Genomic DNA, 23414 nt, shown 5'->3' on the forward strand with positions numbered 1-23414 from the left:
GGCTTGCCACACACACATGCACGCGCGTAAACACATTACACGCACGCACGAGATCACATGACCGCACCAGTGGAGGCTGCTGAGGGGAGAACGGCTCCTAATAATGTGCTGGAACATAGCAAATGGAATGGCATCAAACACCTGGAAACCATGTATTTGATGTATTTGATACCATTCTGCTCCAGCCAATACCACGAGCCCGTTCACCCCAGTTAAGGTGCCACCAACCTCCTGTGTCGCGCACACACATATGCATGTGCACACACACTTGCACGCAGACAGGCAGTAGGTGGGCCTACACACACATACAGTAGCAGACACTGACTCACACGCAACATGCTAATGGCACATAATATAACACACAACTTCACAACCCTTCTGACGGACGGTAATTACACGGCGACAGAATGATGCCGAGACTATGATTTATCACTTTGACATATTAATTGCAAAGTTAAAGAAACCACACACCTCAAATCAAAATTGCATGTCACATTCTTCGCAGTTGTAGACTAACAGTGAAATGCTTACTCAACTCTATGCACAATGACTACTTTTAACAATTTCCACAGAAAATTGTATGTATAGTTTGGTAACAGAATAATGGTCAAATCTCCATTCGTTTTTTATGTGAGGCAGTTTTTCAAAAACGTTTGAATATCTACTCCAAATGAAGAAAGAATGGTCTGTCAGCTATGATATAACAACCTGAGTTTGAAAAAAATCTATTTTGGTTATTGACAGTAAGTGAAGTGGATTAACACCCGGTAACAGAATGACGGTAACAGAATGACGTCATCGGTCCCTGATCTGTACTATACAGAAATGCAAAATTATGAATGTCATTCTCTTCATGGTGATGTATCCTGAATAGACACAAAGGTAGAACCAGTGATATCATGCTTTGCATGTTTGGCTATTATTCCACACACGGGCTATTATTCTAATGAGCTCCGCCCCCAAACAAGACCAAATTCATCTGTACCAATCACAGATGACTGTGTTTCACAAGTTTGGACATCACAGTAGAGCACAGTTGAGTATAGTATAGTATAGTATAGTATAGTATAGTATAGTATAGTATAGTATAGTATAGTTCAGTATAAAAATACATTTAAAAAATACAGTAAATTATAATTTACTCTAGTGTGCTCTACTGTACAGTACTAAACTCTACTGTACAGTACGGTACAGTACTGTGTTGTACTGACCTCTACTCTACTATACTTTACTTTGACCACCACGCGACAGAAAGAGAAAGAAAACAGTTATGAGCTGAACATAACAGTATGCCAGTGGAAGAGAGGATAGTAGCAGGTGACTCAACTGTGGTGTGTGACTACTATGAATTCCCATTGTATCCAATTGAGTTGTAGTCATTCTGTTACGGATTTTTTTTAGTCATCTCGTTACCCGATTTGGTAACAGAATGAAGCATTTGAACCACTTAATAAGTCATTGCAAAAAGGGATTTTCAGGTGAACAAAAGAGAAGAGCAGTGGCAGATACAGTCAACCATAAATAATTTCAGGTTCAATTACAAGTTGCAACAGGGATACACCTGCAGCACACAAGCAGAGAAACTGTCTCTGCCACACGGAAACATACACGAGAGCCAAAGTGCTGGAGTTCTGAGCCAAAACAACAAAAACGGTGTTGCTGCGCAAATACTTTTGGACCTCACTGTATATGTTAACAGACAGTACCAGATGTTCTGTAAACACCAGCCTGAGAGGCTGTGAGGAAGAAAACATCAGCGGCTACAGAATCACACCATTTCACAGATAAACGATCAGTGTACCGCCAGTCTGACGTCAATCACCATCAACAGATATCAGTTTAATACGTCAAATACAGCATCAAGCCTAGTGATCATCAACCCGTGACACAAATGAGTGTCACAAATACAACTCTTAAAATCACGTGTATTACAGACAGTGAAAACATATAAATATGTATTGTGTTCATTGTGTTAATTACACCTAACGGAATATAAACTTCATTTGTCTTAAATATTCCCCATTATGATCATAAACCAAATTGCTATCAGTAAAAACACTATAACTAATTGTTAGTTCTACCTTTACTTGTTAATTCTGTGAGCTTTCATTATCTGCCGTCCTCATGAGGGAGAGAAATTAGAAAATGTCTACAAGACACAGTGCCTTCGGAGAGTACTCAGACCCCTTGACTTTTTCCACATTCTGTTACGTTACAGCCTTATTCTAAAATGTCCTCAGCAATCTACACACAATACCCTATAATAACAAAGCCAAACAGGTTTTGGGAAATGTATTGAAAATAAAAAATCTACATAAGTATTTAGACCCTTTGCTATGAGACTTGAAATTGAGCTCAGGTGCATCCTGTTTCCATTGATCATTCTTGAGGTGTTTCTACAACTTGATTGGAGTCCACCTGTGATAAATTCAATTGATTGGACATGGTTTGGAAAGGCACACACCTGTCTATATAATCTCCCACAGTTGACAGTGCATGTCAGAGCAAAATACAAGCCATGAGGTCGAAGGAATTGTCCGTAGAGCTCAGAGACAGGATTGTGTCGAGGCACAGATCTGGGGAATGGTACCAAAACATTTCTGCAGCATTGATGGTCCCTAATAACACAGTGGCCTATATCATTCTTAAATGGAAAAAGTTTGGAACCACCAAGACTCTTCCTAGAGCAGGCAGCCTGGCCAAACTGAGCAATCGGGTGAGAAGGGCCTTCTGGAAGGTTCTCCCATCTCCACAGAACTTAGAACCCGATGGGCACTCTGACAAAGCTCCAGAGTTCCTCTGTGGAGATGGGAGAACCTTCCAGAAGGACAACCATCTCTGCAGCACTGCTCCAATCAGGCCTTTATGGTAGAGTGGCCAGACAGAAGCCACTTCTCAGTAAAAGGCACATGGCAGCCCGCTCAGAGTTTGCAAAAAAGGCACCTAAAGACTCTGAGACCACGAGATTGAACTCTTTGGCCTGAATGCCAAGCGTCACATCTGGAGGAAACCTGGCACCATCCCTATGGTGAAGCCTGGTGGTGGCAGCTTCATGCTTTGGGGATGTTTTTCAGCGGCGGAGACTAGTCAGATCAAGGGAAAGATGAACGGAGCAAAATACAGAGAGATCCTTGATGAAAACCTGCTCCAGAGCGGTCAGGACCTCAGACTGGGGCGAAGATTCACCTTCCAACAGGACAACGGCCCTCAGCACTCAGCCAGGACAAGGCAGGAGTGGCTTCGGGACAAGTCTCTGAATGTCCTTGAGTGGCCCAGCCAGAGCCCAGACTTAAACCCGATCGAACATCTCTGGCAAGACCTGAAAATGGCTGTGCAGCAACACTCCCTATCCAACATGACAGAGGATCCGCAGAGAAGAATGGGAAAAACTCCCCAAATAAAGATGTGCCAAGCATGTAGTGTCATACCCAAGAAAACTCAAGGCTGTAATCACTGCCAAAGGTGTTTCAACAAAGTACTGAGTAAAGGGTCTGAATACTTGTGTAAATGTGATATTTAAAAAAAATATATATATACATTTGCAAAAATGTATAAACCTGTTTTTGCTTTGTCCTTATGGGATATTGTGTGTAGACTGTAGAGGGGAAACAGTTTTTAAATACATTTTAGAATAAGGCTGTAACCTAACAAAATGTGGAAAAAGTGAAGGGATCTGAATACTTCCCGAAAGCACGATAAGTGGGTTTTTGGTAACAGAATGACAAGACACTAGGCAATATTTCTGTAAGAAATTATTTCTGTAAAACAAAATGTTGATATTGATATATGGCAGGGGTCTTTCCTTCAACAATATTGTGTTTTGATGTATTTCTAATACTTTTCAAGACTTTTTCTATTAGATGTTTTCTAAGACCCCTTTTCCAACTTGTTTGATCAGAAAGAAAAGCCTTTGCTTATTCCAAATGTATACAGTGGGGCAAAAAAGTATTTAGTCAGCCACCAATTGTGCAAGTTCTCCCACTTAAGAAGATGAGAGAGGCCTGTAATTTCATAGGTACACTTCAATTATGACAGACAAAATGAGAAAACAAAAACAGAAAATCACATTGTATGATTTTTAATTTATTTATTTGCAAATTATGGTGGAAAATAAGTATTTGGTCAATAACAAAAGTTTATCTCAATACTTTGTTATATACCCTTTGTTGGCAATGACAGAGGTCAAACGTTTTCTGTAAATCTTCACACACTGTTGCTGGTATTTTGGCCCATTCCTCCATGCAGATCTCCTCTAGAGCAGTGATGTTTTGGGGCTGTTGCTGGGCAACACGGACTTTCAACTCCCTCCAAAGATTTTCTATGGGGTTGAGATCTGGAGACTGGCTAGGCCACTCCAGGACCTTGAAATTCTTCTTACGAAGACACTCCTTCGTTGCCCGGGCAGTGTGTTTAGGATCATTGTCATGCTGAAAGACCCAGCCACGTTTCATCTTCAATGCCCTTGCTGATGGAAGGAGGTTTTCACTCAAAATCTCATGATACATGGCCCCATTCATTCTTTCCTTTACATCAGTCGTCCTGGTTCCTTTGCAGAAAAACAGCCCCAAAGCTTGATGTTTCCACCCCCATGCTTCACAGTAGGTATGGTGTTCTTTGGATGCAACTCAGCATTCTTTGTCCTCCAAACACGACAAGTTGAGTTTTTACCAAAAAGTTCTATTTTGGTTTCATCTGACCATATGACATTCTCAAAATCTTCTTCTGGATCATCCTAATGCTCTCTAGCAAACTTCAGACGGGCCTGGACATGTACTGGCTTAAGCAGGGGGACACGTCTGGCACTGCAGGATTTGAGTCCCTGGCGGCGTAGTGTGTTACTGATGGTAGGCTTTGTTACTTTGGTCACAGCTCTCTGCAGGTCATTCACTAGGTCCCCCCGTGTGGTTCTGGGATTTTTGCTCACCGTTCTTGTGATCATTTTGACCCCACGGGGTGAGATCTTGCGTGGAGCCCCAGATCGAGGGAGACTATCAGTGGTCTTGTATGTCTTCCATTTCCTAATAATTGCTCCCACAGTTGATTTCTTCAAACCAAGCTACTTACCTATTGCAGATTCAGTCTTCCCAGCCTGGTGCAGGTCTACAATTTAGTTTCTGGTGTCCTTTGACAGCTCTTTGGTCTTGGCCATAGTGGAGGTTGGAGTGTGACTGTTTGAGGTTGTGGACAGGTGTCTTTTATACTGATAACAAGTTCAAGCAGGTGCCATTAATACAGGTAACGAGTGGAGGACAGAGGAGCCTCTTAAAGAAGAAGTTACAGGTCTGTGAGAGCCAGAAATCTTGCTTGTTTGTAGGTGACCAAATACTTATTTTCCACCATAATTTGCAAATAAATTCATAAAAAATCCTACAATCTGATTTTCTGTTTTTTTTTCATTTTGTCTGTCATAGTTGAAGTGTACATATGATGAAAATTACAGGCCTCTCTCATCTTTTTAAGTGGGAGAACTTGCACAATTGGTGGCTGACTAAATACTTTTTTGCCCCACTGTATATGCCTTAATAAAACATTTGACACCAAATTTGATGTGCTCCTATGAACTTCCCGTTTACTGCTAATGGGACTTCTACAAAGAAATGCCCACCAATTTACACAGACTCGCCCATATCGTGAACAATCACATTTACTCTACTCATACGCACATAATTGTGTCGTGTTCTTCTATCCTCGTGGGGACCTACAATTCATTTCCATTCAAAATCCTATTTTCTCTAACCCCTAACCATAACCCTTACCCTAACCTTACCCTTAACCCATAACGCTAACACAAACCCTAACTACTAACCCTAACTACTAACCTCTAACCCTAATTCTTACCCCTAAGTTTAAAATAGCGTTTGTCCTCATGGGGACGTGGGAAATGTCCCCACAAGGGATACTTTTCCTTGTTTTACTGTCCTTGTGGGGACTTTTGGGGATTTTAGGTTCCCACAAGGATGGAATCCAACCATATATGCTATACTTCCTTCTCAAAAGCTCTGTTGGTTAGTTTTTGATTACGCTAGGTAGCTAGCTGACTTGAGTCTGTCTGACCAGCAAGCGTTACTATGTCTCTCTCTCAGGCTTCAACTGTGGCAAACCAAGCAAGGCCCAGCTGCATTCCTTAAGCGTCTGGGCCTGGCGTAGACCCCAGTCTCTCAGAAGGTTTAAAGTGTTTATCTTTTTTTTCTCTCTCTCTCATTTAAAGGGAGACACATGACTCACAGCTTTACTGCCAACCAGATTTTTCTACTATCATGCTGATTGGAAACTACTGGTCTGGGCTATTATTCACAAACTCAAGAGAGCTGTTAGTTGTGCTGATCTAGGATCAGGATTTTATGGACAGCACTCCTACTCTTAGACTATTTCTGAATATAGGCCCAAAGGCTGTATGTCTCAAGTGTCTAAAACTAGGAGTACTGATCTAGGATCAGGATTCTCCCTGTCCATATAACATTAATCAATATGATCCAAAATACAAAACAGATCCTAGATTAGCACTCCTACTTTTAGATAGAAGCCCTGGAGTCATATTCATTAAGTGTTATTAGTTAAAATTTTGACAGGGAGGGGATCCTAGATCAGCCCTCATGCTAGTAAGACTACAGTATTTCCAAATAAGGACCCTGGTCTGCTTTTCATTGGGGCTCCCCACAGAATGTCTGCTTCTTAACACTTTAAGCATTCCTCACCACAGACCCATAATAAAGTAGACAAGGGGCACACTGACAGAAACCATCAGACCGGGTCACGTCACCCACTGTTTGTCATCACAGTCGGTGAGCACAAATGCACCGATTTAGCCTCTCTAAATGCCTCTGATGCATACCTTGTGGCCACAAATGCAATACTTTTTAGATAGATTCCACACTGTTTCGCATTCCTCCTCTCGTAGCTCATTGCATTGCTGTCGGCAAGAGATGTCGTGGAGACCCGTGGCATTGGCTGTCAAAGCGAGGCTGGGATGTGGTCGACTCGGTTGAAGAAACATACGTTGGTGTTGACTCTTGGACTGTCACGCCCTGACCTTAGAGAGCCTTTTTATGTCTCTATTTGGTTTGGTCAGGGTGTGACTCGGGTGGGCATTCTATGTCCTTTATTTCTATGATTTGTGTTTCTATGTGTTGGCCGGGTATGGTTCTCAATCAGGGACAGCTGTCTATCATTGTCTCTGATTGGGAATCATACTCAGGTAGCCCTTTTTCCCACCTTTCAGTAGTTAACTTTGTTTGTGGCACTTAGCCCTGTTAAGCTTCACAGTTGTTTTGTTATTTGGATACACAATGGGTCTTATATCTTAAGGCAGTGGTTCCCAAACTTTTTATAGTCCCGTACACCTTCAAACATTCAACCTCCGGCTGCGTACCGCCTCTAGCACCAGGGTCAGCGCACTCTTAACTGTTGTTTTTTGCCATCATAGTAAGCCTGCCGCACACACACTATACAATACATTTACTAAACATAAGAATGAGTGTGAGTTTTTGTCACAGCCCGGCTCATGGGAAGTGACAAAGAGCTTTTATAGGACCAGGGCACAAATAATAATAATACATTTTTTTTGCTCTTTATTTGGCCATCTTACATATAAAACCTTATTTGTTCATCAAAAATTATGAATAACTCACCACAGGTTAATGAGAAGGGTATGCTTTCAAGGATGTACATAACTTTCCTCACAGTCAAATCAAAAATCAAATCAAATTTTATTTGTTACATACACATGGTTAGCAGATGTTAATGTGAGTGTAGCGAAATGCTTGTGCTTCTAGTTCCAACAATGCAGTAATAACCAACAAGTAATCTAACTAACAATTACAAAAAACTACTGTCTTATACACAGTGTAAGGGGATAAAGAATATGTACATAAGGATATATGAATGAGTGATGGTACAGAGCAGCATAGGCAAGATACAGTAGATGATATCGAGTACAGTATATACATATGAGATGAGTATGTAAACAAAGTGGCATAGTTAAAGTGGCTAGTGATACATGTATTACATAAGGATGCAGTCGATGATATAGAGTACAGTATATACGTATGCATATGAGATGAATAATGTAGGGTAAGTAACATTATATAAGGTAGCATTGTTTAAAGTGGCTAGTGATATATTTACATCATTTCCCATCAATTCCCATTATTAAAGTGGCTGGAGTTGAGTCAGTGTCATTGACAGTGTGTTGGCAGCAGCCACTCAATGTTAGTGGTGGCTGTTTAACAGTCTGATGGCCTTGAGATAGAAGCTGTTTTTCAGTCTCTCGGTCCCAGCTTTGATGCACCTGTACTGACCTCGCCTTCTGGATGATAGCGGGGTGAACAGGCAGTGGTTCGGGTGGTTGATGTCCTTGATGATCTTTATGGCCTTCCTGTAGCATCGGGTGGTGTAGGTGTCCTGGAGGGCAGGTAGTTTGACCCCGGTGATGCGTTGTGCAGACCTCACTACCCTCTGGAGAGCCTTACGGTTGAGGGCGGTGCAGTTGCCATACCAGGCGGTGATACAGCCCACCAGGATGCTCTCGATTGTGCATCTGTAGAAGTTTGTGAGTGCTTTTGGTGACAAGCCGAATTTCTTCAGCCTCCTGAGGTTGAAGAGGCGCTGCTGCGCCCTCTTCACGATGCTGTCTGTGTGAGTGGACCAATTCAGTTTGTCTGTGATGTGTATGCCGAGGAACTTAAAACTTGCTACCCTCTCCACTACTGTTCCATCGATGTGGATAGGGGGGTGTTCCCTCTGCTGTTTCCTGAAGTCCACAATCATCTCCTTAGTTTTGTTGACGTTGAGTGTGAGGTTATTTTCCTGACACCACACTCCGAGGGCCCTCACCTCCTCCCTGTAGGCCGTCTCGTCGTTGTTGGTAATCAAGCCTACCACTGTTGTGTCGTCCGCAAACTTGATGATTGAGTTGGAGGCGTGCGTGGCCACGCAGTCGTGGGTGAACAGGGAGTACAGGAGAGGGCTCAGAACGCACCCTTGTGGGGCCCCAGTGTTGAGGATCAGCGGGGAGGAGATGTTGTTGCCTACCCTCACCACCTGGGGGCGGCCCGTCAGGAAGTCCAGTACCCAGTTGCACAGGGCGGGGTCGAGACCCAGGGTCTCGAGCTTGATGACGAGCTTGGAGGGTACTATGGAGTTGAATGCCGAGCTGTAGTCGATGAACAGCATTCTCACATAGGTATTCCTCTTGTCCAGATGGGTTAGGGCAGTGTGCAGTGTGGTTGAGATTGCATCGTCTGTGGACCTATTTGGGCGGTAAGCAAATTGGAGTGGGTCTAGGGTGTCAGGTAGGGTGGAGGTGATATGGTCCTTGACTAGTCTCTCAAAGCACTTCATGATGACGGATGTGAGTGCTACGGGGCGGTAGTCGTTTAGCTCAGTTACCTTAGCTTTCTTGGGAACAGGAACAATGGTGGCCCTCTTGAAGCATGTGGGAACAGCAGACTGGTATAGGGATTGATTGAATATGTCCGTAAACACACCGGCCAGCTGGTCTGCGCCTGCTCTGAGGGCGCGGCTGGGGATGCCGTCTGGGCCTGCAGCCTTGCGAGGGTTAACACGTTTAAATGTCTTACTCACCTCGGCTGCAGTGAAGGAGAGACCGCATGTTTTCGTTGCAGGCCGTGTCAGTGGCACTGTATTGTCCTCAAAGCGGGCAAAAAAGTTATTTAGTCTGCCTGGGAGCAAGACATCCTGGTCCGTGACTGGGCTGGATTTCTTCCTGTAGTCCGTGATTGACTGTAGACCCTGCCACATGCCTCTTGTGTCTGAGCCGTTGAATTGAGATTCTACTTTGTCTCTGTACTGGCACTTAGCTTGTTTGATAGCCTTGCGGAGGGAATAGCTTCAGTTTCACACGAATGCTGCCATCAATCCACGGTTTCTGGTTAGGGAATGTTTTAATTGTTGCTATGGGAACGACATCTTCAATGCACGTTCTAATGAACTCGCACACCGAATCAGCGTATTCGTCAATATTGTTATCTGACGCAATACGAAACATCTCCCAGTCCACGTGATGGAAGCAGTCTTGGAGTGTGGAGTCAGCTTGGTCGGACCAGCGTTGGACAGACCTCAGCGTGGGAGCCTCTTGTTTTAGTTTCTGTCTGTAGGCAGGGATCAACAAAATGGAGTCGTGGTCAGCTTTTCCGAAAGGGGGGCGGGGCAGGGCCTTATATGCGTCGCGGAAGTTAGAGTAACAATGATCCAAGGTCTTTCCACCCCTGGTTGCGCAATCGATATGCTGATCAAATTTAGGGAGTCTTGTTTTTAGATTAGCCTTGTTAAAATCCCCAGCTACAATGAATGCAGCCTCCGGATAAATCGTTTCCAATTTGCAGAGAGTTAAATAAAGTTTGTTCAGAGCCATCGATGTGTCTGCTTGGGGGGGATATATACGGCTGTGATTATAATCGAAGAGAATTCTCTTGGTAGATAATGCGGTCTACATTTGATTGTGAGGAATTCTAAATCAGGTGAACAGAAGGATTTGAGTTCCTGTATGTTTCTTTCATCACACCATGTCACGTTGGCCATAAGGCATACGCCCCCGCCCCTCTTCTTACCAGAAAGATGTTTGTTTCTGTCGGTGCGATGCGTGGAGAAACCCGTTGGCTGCACCGCCTCGGATAGCGTCTCTCCAGTGAGCCATGTTTCCGTGAAGCAAAGAACGTTACAGTCTCTGATGTCCCTCTGGAATGCTACCCTTGCTCGGATTTCATCAACCTTGTTGTCAAGAGACTGGACATTGGCAAGAAGAATGCTAGGGAGTGGTGCACGGTGTGCCCGTCTCCGGAGTCTGACCAGAAGACCGCCTCTTTTCCCTCTTTTTCAAAGTTGTTTTTTTGGGTCGCTGCATAGGATCCACTCCGTTGTCCTGTTTGTAAGGCAGAACACAGGATCCGCGTCGCGAAAAACATATTATTGGTCGTACTGATGGTGAGTTGACGCTGATCTTATATTCAGTAGTTCTTCTCGACTGTATGTAATGAAACCTAAGATGACCTGGGGTACTAATGTAAGAAATAATACGTAAAAAAACAAAAAACTGCATAGTTTCCTAGGAACGCGAAGCGAGGCGGCCATCTCTGTCGGCCCGGATATAGCCGACAGAGTCTGTGCCTGCAATTAGTTTTCATGCTAGTGAGGGCTGAGAATCCACTCTCACATAAGTATGTGGTTGCAAAGTGCATCAGTGTCTTAACAGCGCGATTTGCCAAGGCAGGATATACTGAGCGCAGCCCAATCCAGAAATCTGCCAGTGGTTTCTGATTAAATTCAATTTTCACAGAACCGCTTGTTGCAATTTTGATGAGGCTCTCTTGTTCAGATATCGGTAAGTGGAGTGGAGGCAGGGAATGAAAGGGATAACGAATCCAGTTGTTTGTGTCATCCTTTTCGGTAAAGTATCTGCGTAATTGCATACCCAAATCACTCAGGTGCTTCGCTATATCACATTTGACATTGTCCGTAAGCTTGAGTTCATTTGCACACAAATAATCATACAATGATGGAAAAACCTGTGTGTTGTCCTTGTTAATGCAGACAGAGTTCTGAATCATCAACTTCTGAATCATCGCCTCAAATTTGTCCAGCACATTGAATATAGTTGCGGAGAGTCCCTGTAATCCTAGATTCAGATCATTCAGGCGAGAAAAAACTTCACCCAGATAGGCCAGTCATGTAAGAAACTTGTCATCATGCAAGTGGTCGGACAAATGAAAATTATGGTCAGCAAAGAACACTTCAAGCTCGTCTCTCAATTTAAAAACAATACTTTGCCCCTTGATAACCCGTGCCCTTCTGTATGTTGTAAAAGTGTTACATGGTCGCTGCACATATCTTTGCATAGTGCAGAAGATACACGAGAGTTAAGGGGCGTTGCTTTAACAAAGTTAACCATTTTCACTAGTGTCCAAAAGGTCTTTCAAGCTGTCAGGCATTCCTTTGGCAGCAAGAGCCTCTCGGTGGATGCTGCAGTGTACCCAAGTGGCGTCGGGAGCAACTGCTTGCACGTGGATTACCACTCCACTATGTCTCCCTGTCATGACTTTTGCGCCATCATAACAGATACCAACATGAGCAGCTGCTATGTTTGGCTACATACGGACCGTTAGTGGAATTCCCATGAGAGATTAACGGTTAATGTGATTGGATGTTAATTATTTGACTAGGCTACCTGTATTTGACATTGTGTTGTTATTTCGCTGAACACTAGATGGTTAAATTTTATTTTTGGCAGTGAAACGAGGCTACTTGTTACGGAGTCTAGTTGATAGGTAATCGACTAGCCGGACTGTTCCCCGGACTCCAGTTGTAGGGATTTGTACAATGCACAAACAAGGCTATTGAACCTGACATTGGTGTCTGTCTTTATTCCTTTATCATATCATACTGAAACATGGTATCAGAAGTGGCTCGGAAAACACACGTTTGTTATTTTTGTAGCTAAGTACAGTATAGGCGCAGTTACGTTCCATATGCGAACACACACCGTTTCCTACTCACAACACTGATCAACTCGTTGTTAGCTGGCTAGCTAGCATCACTACCTACGTTGATGACTGAAGGCAAAGAAATCTCAAATTCCATTGCTATGGTAGCGAACATTCCGCCACCAAATCCCATGGTTCTCACAGGGGACTGGAATACTAATTGGGACAACTTCAGGGATGAATTCGAGGACTATGCGCTGGCGACCGGTCTACATGAGAAACCCAACGAGGTACAAGCTGCAACTCTGAGGAGTTTAATGGGCAGCGAATGCAGGCATATCTACCGGCACAATCTCACCCTCACAGCACGACAACAGTGTGATGCAAAGGCTATATCGGATGCATTGGAGAATTACTTCAAACCCGCCAGAAACGTAATTTATGAGCGGTTCGTTTTCGGAAGCTGTAAACAGGAAGAGGGTGAGTCAGTACACAAATTTGTAACCCGTTTAAGAGAGAAATCCGCCACTTGTGAATACGGGGGATTGAAAGATTAATTGATTCGTGACAAAATAGTGCTGGGAATTGCAAATGAGGATACACGCCGGCGTCTACTGAGAGAGAGACTTAACATTAGTAACTGCCATTGAAATGTGCCGCACTGCTGAAGTCACTGACATGAGAATGAGAGCAATGGAAATCGAAACCCCACGCTCCGACGTTGATACCGTTCACGCTGTTGCTAGGCAGACATTCAGACTAAACCAATCGAGGCAGAGCAATTCACCACGAACGGTGAACACAGAGAGCCCCGTAGCATGTAAATACTGTGGGAATACACACACACGTGGCAAAGAGCACTGCCCTGCCTACGGAAAACCATGCAGAGCTTGTGGAACTAATAATCATTTTGCAAAAGTGTGTCTCAAAAGCAAAAGAAGGGTGAGTGAGGGCAAGATTCACTGTGTTGATGATGTCACTCAATGTTCAGAGCTGAAAAGTGAAAGTGACATTTACATGCATGAATCCATTGGGGCTGTACACTCAAGAGGGAAGAAATGGTTTGTGACACTACGATTACACAACAAGCAACAACAATGTCAACTGGATTCTGGTGCTACATGCAACGTAATGAGCTACAAAGACAAAATCAATCTGGCACCTGACACACATCTATTGCCCAGCGATACTAGACTAAAGCTCTACTCAGGAGAGCTAATGAGCTCTATGGGCACCTTTGAGACCAAATGTGTTATTCGGGGACGCAAACACAAGCTGGGGTTTGAGATTGTAAAAACCAGTCAACATCCTCTCCTCTCAGGCTCTACATGCGAACGCCTGGGACTGATGCAGTTCACTGTACCAAATGACCTGCACATTGTGGATCATGTCCAGCATGGACCCCTGTCCAAACAACAACTACTCAGCAGATATGACGATGTATTCAACATGCCCGTTGAATCAGTGCCTGGGGAGGTACACTTTGAAGTGGATGAGAGCATCACTCCAGTCCAGTGTGCTCCTCGCAATGTGCCCATTGCAATGAAAGTGGCTGTGAAGGCCCAGCTGGACAAGTATGAGGCCGATGGCCACATGACATCTGTGACTGAACCAACTGACTGGATCAGCAATATGGTAATAGTGAAAAAACCAGAGAAGCTGAAGGTCTGCATTGACCCAAAGCATCTGAACCAAGCACTGAAACGATCCCACTACATCATGCCGACACTAGAGGATGTCCTCTATAAGCTTACCAAGGCCAGGATTTTCACCTTGGTGGATGCCCGAGATGCATTCCTTCAATGCAAGCTGGATGAAGAAAGCAGCTTCATGACTACCTTCTGGACCCCCTGGGGTCGGAAACGCTGGCTCAAGCTCCCGTTTGGTGTCTCAGTGGCGCCTGAGATATACCAACGCAAGCAGCACGAGTTACTGGCTGGGCTCAAGGGCATTGAACCCATCGCCGATGATGTCCTGATCGTAGGCTGTGGTGACACAGACGAAGAAGCAGTACGCGACCACGATGTGAAGCTCCTGGCACTGATGGAGCGCTGCCGATCAGTTAAGCTTCGCCTTGGCCTGAAGAAGCTGCAGTTCAAGGTGAAAGACGTCCACTTCCATGGCCACATTCTCTCGGCAAAAGGCCTGAAGCCGGACCCAGACAAGGTCAGAGCGATCCTCGACATGCCAAACCCGTCTGATGCAAAAGTAGTACAGCGTCTCATCGGCTTTGCAAACTATCTTGCAAAGTTCATGCCACACCTATCAGCAGTCTGTGAGCCTCTGCGCCGGTTGCTGGACAAAGACACACCATGGCACTGGCTACCCAAGCACGAGGCCGCAGTGCAGGAGATGAAATCTCTGGCTTCATCCATGCCAGTGTTGCGCTACTACGACGTCATGAAGCCTGTCACAATCCAGAGCGACTCCAGCCAAAGGGGACTTGGATGCTGCCTTATGCAGGAAGGCCAGCCCGTTGCGTTTGCCTCGAGAGCGCTCACCCCCACCGAACAAAACTATGCACAAATTGAGAAAGAGTGCCTCAGCATCATCTTCTCCTGCCAGCGATTCCATCACTACTTATATGGGCGAGACCTGGTCATCGCTGAAACTGACCACAAACCACTCATTGCCATATTCAGTAAACCTCTCCTCAACGCGCCCAAGAGGCTTCAAAGCATGCTCCTGACTCTGCAAAACTACAGCCTGAAGGTAATTTACAAGCCAGGACCAGAGATGTACATCAGCGACACACTGAGCAGGGCAACAACACAATGTACAGGCAGAGGCACTGTCTATCAGCGGCAGGCCATCTGTTCGCTACAGCAGGAACAACAAGATGTTCAACAGATCAATCAGGCAGACTACTTAAACGTCACAGATCACCGCCTAGCCCAGATAAGGCAACACACTGACAAGGACGACTGGCTCTCGCAGGTTGGCCATACCTGAAAGAGGAGACACCTTTCACAGTGAGAGAATACTGGACCTTTCGAGATGAGATCAGCGTGCAAAATGGCGTCTTGTTCAGAGGTCAGAAGGTCATTATTCCCAAATCACTACGTCCAGAGATGCTTACCCGCATACACTCCAGTCACGTTGGAGGTGATGCATGCTACCGCCAGGCTCATGAAACATTATACTGGCCAAACATGCAAGCAGAAATTAAAGACTTTGTCAGCAACTGTACCACATGCAACGAGTACGCTCATGAACAGCAAAAGGAAACCATGATGTCACACGAACTGCCCACAAGGGCCTGGCAAATCGTTAGCATGGACTTATTCAGCCACAGACAAAAGGACTATCTTCTCATCGTTGATCACTACTCTGACTTTTGGGAAATTGAACTGCTCCCTGACTTGTCTGCAGAGATGGTCATAAAGCGCTGCAAGGCGCAGTTTGCAAGGCAAGGTCAGCCTGACAAGGTAATCACGGACAATGGCCCACAATTCACTGCACAGTTCAAGCGTTTCGCCTCAGAATGGGAGTTTGACCACGTGACCTCCTCTCCAAGACACCCAAAAGCAAATGGCAAGGCAGAATCAGCTGTCAAGATTGCAAAAAACCTGTTAAGCAGGGCCTTGCGCGACAGCAACGACCCATGGAAAGCGATCTTACAGTGGAGGAACACACCCACCGAAAACATGGACAGCAGCCCAGCACAACGCCTTCTGTCCAGACGTCTGAAGACTACCATCCCCGTAGCTAACAAGCTACTTGAGCCCTGCGTCATGGTTGGCATCACGGACAAACTGCGTCACAGAAAGCAGCTCGCTAAGTGCTTCTACGACCGGACTGCTCGAGACCTACCAGAGCTGGAGGTGGGTGAAACGATAACGATGAAACCGCTGCCGGGAGACCACACAGGACTTTGGAGGCTGGGCACATGCCTGCAGAGAGTTGCACCACATTCTTACCTGGTGGATGTTGGTGGCTCCCTCTATCGTCGCAATCGGGTGGATCTGCGCGTAGCAGAGCAGACAAACCAGAACACGCTTACACTCACCTAGATGAGCTGGATCACAGTCCAGGCCTAAGGGTAAAGGGTGCAGAATGGAGACATGGGCCAACTGAAGGTGAGGCTTCTACCCCACCAAGCTCTCCAGCTCGTGCCCCTAATCCTACCCCTGTCAGAGCCAATACTTACTCACGGGTGGGTCGGCTGTGCAAGCCACCGGACAGGCTTACTCTGTAAGCAAGGGACTGTTAACTTGCCCTCGGTTAATTAAAATCTACATTTTTTCTTAAATAATTAAATTGAAATTAAAAAAGGAAGATGACAACTGAAGTAAAAAAGAAAATGTAATGCTTTCTCTATTGTTATGACCTGACTGTTAAAAATGTTATGTTATGCCTTGATGTTTGCACTTTCTATTGAAAAGGATGATGTTACGGAGTCTAGTTGATAGGTAATCGACTAGCCAGACTGTTCCCCGGACTCCAGTTGTAGGGATTTGTACAATGCACAAACAAGGCTATTGAACCTGACATTGGTGTCTGTCTTTATTCCTTTATCTAACATATCATACTGAAACACTACTCAGGCGAGGAAAAAACCTCACCCAAACGTATAGCCCCATTGGAAAATATAAATGGACTGTTCGAAAATGTGAAGAATTTGTTTTTTAAATATACAAAATACAAAATGTGAATCACATTTTTATTTGGCGTACCCCCGATGGCATTGCACGCACCCCAGTTTGGGAATACTGCAATAAGGCAACTACATTGCCGGTCAGATGAGAGTGTAGCCTACTCCTTGTGATATTAAATTGGAAAGCGTCAAATGCTACATACTGTCAAAAACATTTGTAGGCTATGATAAGCCTTCGTACATAAATCTAAGCAGAATAACCCAAGTATTAATCAATTGGCTCAAATGCTAGTACACAAACCCCTTGTGAAGAGGCACTTCAAGTTATGTATGGGGACAGAGCACTCCATTATCTTCGAACTGACATTTGAACATGCAAATTCAATCTATTCTATTCTATTCAATCTAATCTAATTCATTGAATACATGGTGGTATAAATCATTTTTGTGCAATCGAACACACTGACATTTCTCAGTTTCGAAGTGGAAAGAGTATCTCTCTCCTCTCTCATCTCTCCTTCACTGTGGCTGGCTACATGGCCTGAGAGGCTACTGACAAGGTAATCATGCACAAAATATATGGCTTGACCCGTGGCTAGAACCCGTCCATTGGAGGGAAGACCTTAAACTGTTGGGGGTTAAGGGTCAGACCCTTTGAGGGGGACGGTAGAAACGATTGCCAAGGAGTAGAGGGGTGTAAAAATTCCTCCCTCTACTGAAGAGGAAGAAAGCTTTAAAGATCATTCCTCTTCTAACTTCTTCTCCGTTATATGCACTGATCTGAAAGAACTGACCAGGGGTTTGATCATTACTCCAAACCGTTGCAAAACGAAACGTTTTGCCCCAGGTGAAGACCAGCCTAATGACGAGATTCCACCCTATAGTTTTTACCTGGGCCATTTTCAGCAAGCAAACCTTGTGGAACATTTCACATAGAAATACCATGAATAGAGCTCTCATGATTCCTTGTTCTATGTGCCAGAGGCATGCTTGTTCTACATAATAGGTTTTTATTGCGTCCTGCTGAACATGGCCCTGTAGTTTTTTCCAATCAGTGCGGATGAAGGGAAGGAGCTGAGGACAGGATACATGACAAATATGTTTTCTTTAAATTATATCAAAGTCAGGCCTCCCGAGTGGCGCAGTGGTCTAAGGCATTGTAGTGCTAGCTGTGCCAGTAGAGATTCTGGGTTAGAGTCCAGGCTCTGTCGCAGCCGGCTGGTGACTGAGAGACCCACGGGGCGGCGCACAATTGGCCCTGCGTCGTCCGGGTTAGGGGAGGGTTTGGCTGGCAGGGATGTTCTTGTCTCATCGTGCACTAGCGACTCCTGTGGCTGGCCGGGCACAGTGCATGGTGACACAGACGCAAGGTGAACATTGTTTCCTCTGACACATTGGTGCGGCTGGCTTCTGGGTTCAGTGAGCATTGTGTCAAGAAGCTGTGTGGCTTGGTTGGGTTGCATTTCGGAGGACGCATGGCTCTTGACCTTCGCCTCTCCCGAGTCTGTACGGGAGTTGCAGCGATGAGACAAGACTGTAACTCCCAATTGGGGAGAAAAAGCATTTTTTTATAGTAATTATTTCAAAGTCACTCTATTTTTGTTATTGCCTGTACTACTTGACAATAGGTTGCCACTGCCAGACTTACCATTACCCCTCTTTGGCTGTACTAACGTAGTTTGGGGTTCTTTAGAAGGCGGATCGATGACTCTCTATATTGACAACACCGGATGGAGACAGATTACTCTTTTACTTTTTGGATTTCTCTTTTACTCGTGAACAGACTACATTCACAGAAATATGTCACTTCAAGTACTTCCTGTTCTCAACATCTAACCAATCAGAACAGAGAAAAGTAGGTTGCTAGGTAGATCATCAATTCCCATTACAATTAAAATCATATTTTGGAACTACGCAACATTGACAAATAATAATAATAACATCTCTCACAACATAATTATACACTAGTGTTATGTGTTGAACAATGTTCCAAACAGAAGTGTTTCTCATAAGGTCTTTCATATCTAGTCTGCTTTGAGTCATATTGGCTAAGATAGGTAGAGGCCTGTGAGCCATAAAAAGCCTATTGCAAAGACTACAGAGACTATTGTAGAGAGTAATGTCAGCAGTTTCAAATCCAGAACATTCTAAACCTATTAAACGTGGAATGCAGGTTCTAGTCGAGAGAGACTCTCAAAAGAAGATGAGCCAAGTACTCAACATTAAGTGTGCCATAGTAGTTTTACTTATTTATGGATTTATCGTTATTAGCAACTGAATGTTGAGCTATCGCCCATTGTTTTAGAAGTGTACTCTCTAAGGAGGTTTTAAATAGGATAGAACATGTGTATCTGGCCAGTAGCTCCAGTGATTTTTCAGCCTGCCCTTTCCAATTGGAAAGAGAGCAATGCCTCACATACAGTATCTAAAGTCAAAGACTGTTCTCTCAGCTACCGCACGGCAAGCAGTGCCGATGCACCAAATCTGGAACCAACAGGACCCTGAACAGCTTCTCCCTCCAAGACTACTAAATATTTAACCAAATAGCTCCCCGGACTATCTGCATTGACCCTTTTTGCACTTACTCTTTTGACTCTACTGTCAGTTATCAATCCTGTTGCCTAGTCACTTTATCCCTACCTATACGTACATATTTACTTCAATGACCTCGTACCCCTACACATGGACTCGGTACTGTTGCCCCGTGTATATAGCCAATTATCTTTACTCATTGTGTATTTATTCCTTGTGTTACTATTCTCTATATTTTTTTCTCTCTGCATTGTTCGGAAGGGCTTACTGTTGTTACGAAGCATGTGACAAATACCATTTTATATTATTTAATAACCCGTTTGGGACACTGGGGAGGAGCAATGTTGGACTTATATGGTCAGAAACCCGTACAATTAGCCTGCCCTCATCGTTACATGGCATCTGTCATAATGATGAAATATGCACTTTTCATTGCTTTCAGTGCGGACCAGCTTTCACCAGACATCCCTTCCTGTTTTCTTTGCACTGATGATTAGCGAGAGGTTGGAGCTGGTCCATGGGGTGAGCTATAGGCTACTACACTTTACTCTGCAGCAAATGCATACCAGAGTGTACCATACTGGAACAACCAAAGCTCTTCTCAAACACTCTCACACAGATTCATGTTTGAAAGATATTTCCATTCTTCTGTCTGCCATAACATATTACGTGATGGAATGGAATGGCAAATCCATATCTTGATACAATCATACACAATCCAATGTCTGGGATTCATGAAGATGAAGAGTTGACCAAAGTCTCGGCCAAAGTCATCATTAGAGAATTCTCAGAGTGAAGATGCATTTCCCATCTATACCATTTAACCAGAACACTACCCTTTGCAATTCCCAGCTGCATCTGGGAGTTAAATCTGCTTGGCCATAAAGCAGTCAGTCCTACAGCTTCCATACCAACACTGAGATAAATATGACTTTTAATTATCCAGGCATCCGGTTAACGGTAAAAGCGTATGTGTTTTGTTCCTTATTAGAACAACTATGAAAACAAGCAAACTCAATGCTATAGAGTGTCCTATACATGTAAAGGTAAAACTGATTCGATAACATCATAAATGGAAGACATAATAACGAAGGGGTATCTACTATCCAATACGAATCCAACCAAAAACGCTAGCTGGAGCTAAAGCATGGCTCTATTTGAGACAGTGTAGCTCCCAGTGTAGTGAGATGACTTGGGGTTGTAGAGGCAGTGTCTACTGAAACGTGCTCAGTGTCGAGGCAGTCTCTGAGTGTGTCCCAAATGGCACCCTATTCCCTTTAAAATGCACTGCTTTTGACCAGGGATTTTATTTGAATCCCCATGAGCTGTTGCAAAAGCAGCAGCTACTCTTCCTGGGGTCCACGCAAAGCATAAAACATGACATAATACAGAAAAATAATAGACAACAGAACTACAAATAAATAAATATTGAAATATACAAGCCTCTAGTTAAAAGTACTGCAATACAGGGGAGAGGGTTCCATTTGGGACATAGATTCTGTGTCTATTGAAATGTTTTTGCTCAGAGGAACACTAAGTGGATTCATGCATCGCCCCATGCTACAATGACATGTTGGAATGTCCACGCCATGTTATTAGCAGTCCCACTGGGAATAAAGCAATGTCCCATTTCACATCAGCAGCTCGAAGAGAGGCCCTTTACATGACCATCAACATTCGTGAGCTACAAAGGGAATTTATAGATAAATAAATTGTCCACATCCTGAAACATTAAGCTCACTGATTCTAGCAACTCTTGCTTCCCAGGAGATGAACAGAGATGCCGGTGAACCAAGGCACAAAATGTGGAATAAAAACATTACCGAGCTATACTACTTTGCCCTCCCTGATTTTTTTTTTTTAGAGACAGTCCACTGTCATTTTGAGTGATAAGTCATGCATTTGTTTTTAGAAACTATATCAAAGTCAACTTACTTTAAAAAAATGTTTTTATATCGCCTCTTTTGTCCAGTCTTCAGGTAAAATTCCTTTCTTCTTCCTGTCCCCAACCAGACTTGTCTATCCCCAGTGTGTGGATGGGTATGCAGTCCAGGCTAGTGTGGTTAGGAATTGTCAACTGTTCCTCCCAAGGCTGCCTGAGGTGAGGGGGGAGGAGGCCTAAACAAATGTGCTTGTGTTCACCCTCGATGTTTGTATGCAGCCAACACCACCACACCACAGCCGGGCTCCTAGCCAAGGCCCTACCTCCCCTTCGACAAATGGCAAATGGCAGACAAAAAAAACACACAAGTTCCCGCTACAAATACACACCCACTCCTTGTACTTTATCATTTCCTCAGAGTGCTAGACCAACACAAAGGAGGGCGGTTGTGGGGCGTGGCGTGATAAGAGGACCCCAGAAAGACTACGTTATGCCCCTGTGAATGGAGTAGAATAGGGTGGGTGCAGATGAAGGGTAGGGCAGGGTGGAGAGAGGGGTGTGTGTGTGTGTGTGTGTGCCCTGCGCCATTGTGCCATGTTTGCCCTGTGAGACTGGCAGCTGGGGCGAGGACAAGGCATTTTTGTCTGGTTTATTTTCCTATGAGGGCCCTGGGACAGAGAGGGTGCGCCGGTGATGAGGGCCCATTCGGCTGGCATTGACATGTAAAGAGACTGTGTCAGTGACAGCTGAGGAGAGCAGGCCCTGTAATTAGCTGTGTGTGTACAGAGAGGATGTAGGATGGGCCGTTGCTTCCCCCTCTCCCCCTTTGACATTCAGCATCACTGATCATATTCTGAAAAACAGACAAACTGGGTATAGCAGACCTGGATTCAACTAGTGTTTGTTTTCTTTCAAATACTTTGAGCGTTTAATTGAGCCTATCTGAAATGGCAGGTACAGTAATACTATAATCAAGCAGTAAGGCATGAGGGGTGTGGTACAGTTGAAGTCGGAAGTTTCCATACACTTAGGTTGGAGTCATTAAAACTTGTTTTTCAACCACTCCACAAATGTCTTGTTAACAAACTATAGTTTTGGCAAGTCGGTTAGGACATCTACTTTGTGCATGACACAAGTAATTTTTTCAACAATTGTTTACCGACAGATTATTTAACTTATAATTCACTGTATCACAAATCTAGTAGGTCAGAAGTTTACATACACTAAGTTGACTGTGCCATTTAACAGCTTGGAAAATTCCAGAAAATTATGTCATGGCGTTAGAATCTTCTGTTAAGCTAATTGACCTCATTTGAGTCAATTGGAGGTGTACCTGTGGATGTATTTCAAGGCCTACCTTCAAACTCAGTGCCTCTGCGTGACATCATGGGGAAATCAAAAGAAATCAGGAAAAGACCTCAGAAGAAAATTGTATACCTCCATAAGTCGGGGTCATCCTTGGCAGCATTTTCCAAACGCCTGAAGGAACCACATTCATCTGTACAAACATAAGTACCCAAGTATAACCACCATAGGACCACGCAGCCATCATACCGATCAGGAAGGAGATGTGTTCTGTCTCCTAGAGATGAACGTACTTTGGTGCGAAAAGTGCAAATCAATCCCAGAACAGCAGCAAAGGACCTTGTGAAGATGCTGGAGGAAACAGGTACAAAAGTATCTATATCCACAGTAAAACAAGTCCTATATCGACATAACCTGAATGGCCGCTCAGCAAGGAAGAAGCCATTGCTCCAAAACCACCATAAAAAAGCCAGACTATGGTTTGCAACTGCACATGGGGATGGCAGCATCATGTTGTGGGGGTGCTTTGCTGCAGGAGGGACTGGTGCACTTCACAAAATAGATGGCATCATGAGGGAGGGAAATGATGTGGATATATTAAAGCGACATCTCAAGACATCAGTCAGGAAGTAAAAGCTTGGTCGCAAATGGGTCTTCCAAA

The sequence above is a fragment of the Oncorhynchus kisutch genome, linkage group LG5 (assembly GCF_002021735.2).
Source record: "Oncorhynchus kisutch isolate 150728-3 linkage group LG5, Okis_V2, whole genome shotgun sequence".
Classification (NCBI taxonomy): Eukaryota; Metazoa; Chordata; class Actinopteri; order Salmoniformes; family Salmonidae; genus Oncorhynchus; species Oncorhynchus kisutch.